Source organism: Sturnira hondurensis, unplaced genomic scaffold, assembly GCF_014824575.4.
Source record: "Sturnira hondurensis isolate 20B ecotype Veracruz unplaced genomic scaffold, ASM1482457v3 Scaffold0004257, whole genome shotgun sequence".
Taxonomy (NCBI): Eukaryota; Metazoa; Chordata; class Mammalia; order Chiroptera; family Phyllostomidae; genus Sturnira; species Sturnira hondurensis.
In genome coordinates this window covers 5709870-5715869 of record NW_028076888.1, presented here as the reverse complement: position 1 = coordinate 5715869, position 6000 = coordinate 5709870, and positions in this window count along the sequence as shown.

The following is a 6000-nucleotide window of genomic DNA, read 5'->3' as shown; positions in this document are numbered from 1 at the left end:
AAATGCTGCATAAACTGCAATTCAGAAGAGGAGAATCTACGCAGAGTGTTCTCATCTGGCCGAAATGATAGGTCCCGGACCTGACTGGGGAGCAGCCAGGCGCACTGACTGCGGCCACCGGCAGCAGCTGGTTAAAACAAAATCTTTTTTTTTCAAATATTTTATTCATTTATTTTTAGAGGGGAAGTGAAGGAGAGAAGGAGAGAAACATCAATGTATGGTTGCTTCTCATGAGTCCCCCGCTGGGAACTGGCCCACAACCCAGGCATGTGCCCTGACTGGGAATCGAACCGCGATTGTGTGGTTCGCAGGCCCGGACTCAATCCACTGAACTACACCAGCCAGGGCTGGTTAAAACAAAATCTTGCACTGATCATTGCAATCTAAGAGAACACACCAAATTAAAATGTCCCATTCTTTTTGTCTTTCTGAAAATACCAGTCTTTTGTTCTTTTTTTTTTTTTTAAATCTTTACCTGAGGATACTATGCTCATTGGTTCCAGAGAGAGGGGAAGGGAAAGAGAGAGAGGGGGAGAGAAACATCGAAGTGAGAGACACTGATCGGTTGCCTCTTGCACACCCCAGCGGGGAACCGAACTGGCAGCCCCGTCAAGTGCCCTAACTGGGACCTTTTGGCTCATGGGGTTATGCCGGCCAGGGCCAGCGTTTGGTTCTTGGTTCACTGTGTCTGCAAGGATCGTGTGGTATTGACTATGTGGTCCTCAGGTCCAGGGAGACCTCAGCAGCTGTGCTAACTTGCAGGGTGATATCTATACTACGCACTAAACGCATCTTTGTTTGAATATAATTGAGCATTGGAAGCAAAGGAAAATAACCCCAATTGACTTTGCTACTGCTTTTGGGGACCTCAGAAAACGTGGACCAGGCAGAGACTTCCTTTTCTTTCCTGGGCTTTCTAGAAGACTGGAAACTTGTTTTCAAAGGCGTCTCCTTTGTCCTTTCCTGGGCGTGTTTTTGGAATTACTCTCCTAAAATTGTGTTTCTATTCTGTGGCATGATTTTGACTGTTCCAGCCAGTAACAGAATTCACTTTCTGTATCAACTTAGCTTTTAAAAATAGCCAAAAGTCATTTGGATCCAAATGTTGTTTCTTGAGATTATACATATGCTTTTAAAAATTTTAATTTCTGTTGGAACGAGCCTTGCTTCTTCTAGCGTTACAATTCCCCCATTTCCAATGTGTTCCTACCAATCTCGTTGGCTAAGGATTCAGGCAATGGACCTTGCTAGAATTAGTGGTGAACTATAAGTCAAGAGACATTGAATGCAGGTTTGAGGAACTTTCCAGTGAGTAAGAGGCACGAGTTTTGTAACGTCTATCTTGGCTGATTTTCTTCTCCTTCCTTCTTCTGGGTTCTGAAGTCACCAGATAAAAACCAGTTCTCAGCAAACTAGAGGTTCGCTGTGCTCATCAGTTTCCTGACGGGGTGGACTAATCAGCTCTAACGTATCTTCCAGCTTTGATTCTCTGACTCCAAATACCCTCAGCATAAGTGGAGTCACCCTATATCAATATTAATGAGTTCGGCCAAATTGCATCCTGTTTGAGTATTCACTGAAAAACCAAAGCATTTATTGATTTATCCTGAGCTCCCTATTATTGTTCTTTAATACAGCGTTTAATATGATTTGCACACACATACTTATACCAATTAGACACTAATTAATTAATATTTATAAGGACTTTGTACTTTTTTTAATGGAGATTTTCTAGCTTTAGTATGGTAGACTCCAGGTCCCAAAATGTAAACAGTTCCTGTTTTTAAATGTGCAACGTGATCCAGGACTTAAATACATGTGTTGTTACCTGACATTGGTTAACATAACTGAAAAATGAAATTGTCCCTAGGTTTTTGTCAGTGCTAGTGGCGTCATGTGACAGTTTTGAATGAATGTGGGTGGTCCCTGAGTCAGGAAGGCCAGCTGTTTGGCCCAGACTGGCCTTCTTCAGCGCTGGCTTCGAGACCAGCTTACCTCAAAACCAGGTCCGGGGGAGGGTTATGGTTGGTGATCCCTGCCCACTCAGTCCCTCCGGCTCCACCCAGCCCCTCTGATCTCACTGCTGACCCAGCCTGCAGAGGGTTGCATCAACCAAATGCCTTGGGACAAATACTGGTTTACGATGATGATATAGATATATACTTTAATCCACACCTGAGAATATATTTATTGATTTTAAAGAGAGAGGAAGGGGGAGAGAGAGAAAAAAATCATTGATTGGTTGCCTCCTGTAAGTGACCCAGCTGACAGAACCTGCAACCTAGGTATGTGCCCTAACCCAGAATTGAACCGCAGCCTTTTGGGACACAGGACAATGCTCCAGCTACCTGAGCCACTGGGCCAGGACAATGCTGAGCTACTTTTTAACAGGCAGTAAAATATAGAGACGACCCTAATGGTACCCACCACCCAACTTTATCAACCTTTCCACTCTCATGTCATTTTCCCCCAAGAGATAAAACACGACAGATAGAGCCGATGGGTCCTGCTTCCTGCTTCCTCTATTGTCCTCTCCCTCCCTCCTGGGGCAACCTCTATCCTGAACTTGATGGCTGTCATTCCCATGCAGACTTGCTGTCCTAAACAAGGTAGCATTCATTCATCGGCATGTTTTCATCCTTCACATATGAAGTGGCATCACTAAACGGCGTATATTATTCTGCAACGCATTTTTTTATTTTGGCTCAGCTTTGTGTTTTTGAGAGCTCGCTATTACACTATTTATCTGTTGCTTCTCTGCCAGGACCCACCCCTCCATAGTCTGTATTTCTCAAGCTCCTTTGCCAGCCGGTTTCCTTTAGATTCTGCCAGTAGGAGGTATTGAGATGAGGAGTGAAGACTTCAGTTCTTCTTTCATTTTTGCTCTTTCCCTTCTTCTGGTGCTTTTTTTCTGACACAGCAACCTCTTCTCTACACCCTCAGCTCCAGTCCTGGCCCCTCCCTGAGCCTCTGAGCTTCAGTAATGAACACACCCTCCTCCTTTTTTCTCCCAGTGCTAGGGGTGTACAGCACTTTCCTTCAGTCTCTGGTCTCCGAGTTATCATCTCCTCTTCTTCTACCTTTTTGCAACATCTGGATAACCAACCCCTCCATGAAATCTCCTGTGTTTGTAGTGACTACCATGCCTTCTGTTTTCTAACTGGACACTGACTACCGTCCATGTGTTGTTAAATGTAGCTCTGGATCACTCATTTCAACAGCGGCACAGTACCTCCCTGATACGACTACATCACCACTTATCCATCCATTCTGTTGTTGGTGGGCATTTCAGTTGTTCCCGATTACAGTGTTGCAAACACCATCCTTGTACCTGTTGCCTCACTCACCCGTGCAGGAGTTTCCTTAGGGTAGGTACCGGAAGATGAACTGCTGGATGAGAGGGCTGTGCTCATCTTCCATTCACTCACTTTCTCACACATTTTCCAAAGTGGTCACGCCATTTCACTCCCTTCCATCACTTGGCGTTGTTACGCTTTTCATTTCCGACAGTTTAGAGGATGTGGCATGGTATCTCCTTTCCAGTGAGTTAAGTGTCTTTTCGTACCTTCCTCTGTGAACTACCTACTTGTATCCTTTTGCATATTTTTCTATTAGATTATTTGTATTTTTGTATGATTTGTGATTATTGTAAGTTGATCAGATTTCTCTATATATTCTGAATAATTTTCTGGTTATATGTGTTGCAAATATATTTGTCCAATCTGCGGTTTGCTGTTTGTTTTGTTTTATAACATCTTTTGTTGTATAGAAGTGAGTTCTTAAAAAATATATAGACAATTCATAAGTCTTTTGTGGTTAGTGTTCTTTCTCTTGTTTTTCTTTTTTAATAAGTGTATTTTATTTTTTAATATTTATTTATTTATTTTTAGACAAAGAGGAAGGGAGGGAGAAAGAGAGAGAAACATCAATGTGTGATTGCCTCTCATGCATCCCCTACTGGGGACCTGGCCTGCAACCCAGGCATGTGCCCTGACTGGGAATTGAACTGGTGACATTTTGGTTTGCAGGCTGGTGCTCAATCCACTGAGCCACACCAGCTGGGGCTCTCTTGTTTTTCTTTATCTCAAGGTCGAAAAAATATTTTACAGTTTCTACTAAAATACTTACAGCTTTGCTTTTCTGACTTAGGTGTTCAGTTGAACTGAAATTTATTTTTGGTGGGATGTGAGATAAGGATCCCATTTTTTACCAGTTAAGCAATTATTACAGCATGCTTTATTATCCTTCATAGTTTATCATTTCCCCACTGATTTGTAATGCCAATGCTATTGTATCTTACATTTCCATATGCACGTGGTCTGTTTCTGGACCCTATTCTGTTTCATTTCTCATTCGTGTATTCATGTGCCAATGCAACAGAGTTCTGATTGGTATGATCTTACAGATAATCATGCTAACTGATGGGCACGTCCCACACCTCATTTTCCAAAATAGCTGTGGGTATTCTTGGCTTTGTTCTAGCAAGTGAATTTTTTTCGTGGATATGGAACAGACTTACCATTTCAATTTTACCATCACCTCGTCAAATTCCACGAAAAATCCTATCGAAATATTAATTGAACTTACATTAAGTTTACAGATCCACTTGAAAAGAATTGACAGCTTTATCATATTTTCTTTCTGTCAGAAAATAAAGAACAGCTCTCCATCTATTTAGGCCTTCTTTAATGCATTTATTCAGTACAGTTGTATATATATATATATATTTTTCCATATTGGCCTTGCTCATCTTTTGTCAATTTATTCTTAAATATTTAATAGTTTTATTGCTATTTTAATGAGATCCTTTTAAATCACTTTTTCTGATTGGCTATTTCTATATTGATTTTGTATCTGGAAACCTCATCAGTTATAGTAATATGGCCATGTACATTACATTAATAGATCTTTTTTCACGTTGCTTTTTTTCCCTTGTATTCCATGGATAACTCTACCAGGCCATGGCTAAATTCAATCTTCTGGTACTTTATGGCTTTTAAGTGGTGCCTTTGCACAAAACCTGTAATCTGAGAAGCTCAGTGGGCTCTGGAGGGGGACTTCATCTGTCACAGGGGCACAAGACTTATGCAGGACAGGCTATTTTGGCCTTGAAACCTAGAACAGCCTTATCTGCTTATACTACCCTGCCCTGTGTGCTTTTGGGCTGATTTCCTTCACTATTTTAGATTCTTTTTGGTTTGAACTCCACTGAGAACTCCAACAATGTTAACTAGCATCCAGGTTTGTGTAACTCTCCATGGTACTTATCATGGTACATAGAGCTGCCAGCTAGGAGTAGTTTGGTGTCTACTGATGAAATGGGCAGCTTCCGTTTACTAGCCCGTCGTAGGTTCATGTCCGTCCTGGCCTTCAGGATGTTAAGAGCTGAGTGTTGCGCCTGACGGTAGCGCATTCCCATCACCCTGTTTTCTAATAGTTTTCCTTTCTGTGAACCCCCTTTATTCATACAGTCTTTCCCCCCACACATCCTTTTATTGCATCATTACTCAGATTTTCATGCTATACACTGTTGTTGTTTGTATTCTGCAGTGTAAGCTTTGTCAAATGTAGCTAGGTGGAGTTTAAATTCTAAATAAAGTGAGACGTGTTCAGTGAATGTTGATTGGATGCTGAGTGGGAGGACTTTTACGTCAGGGTGGAGGTTTTCCAAAATCGTGAGTGTAGAAAATTATTTTGGACTTTTCAGTGTTTATTCCAGCGATTTTCAACCTTTTCACCTCATGGCAGAAATAAACTAATTACTAAAATTTTGCAGCACACCAAATTTTTTTTTACTGATCTGACAAAAAAGTATAATTTCGATTCATCCACACGCGATTCTTGTGTTGGTTGTTGTCATTTTAAAATTTTACAATATAAGGCAAAAGAGGTCAGTACCCCTGCCTGAATAGGTACTGAATGTTTAAAAAATTCTTGCGTCACAGCAGTTGAAAGTCGCTGGTCAGTGCTTACAAGTAGGGCTTTTCACAACCAATACTG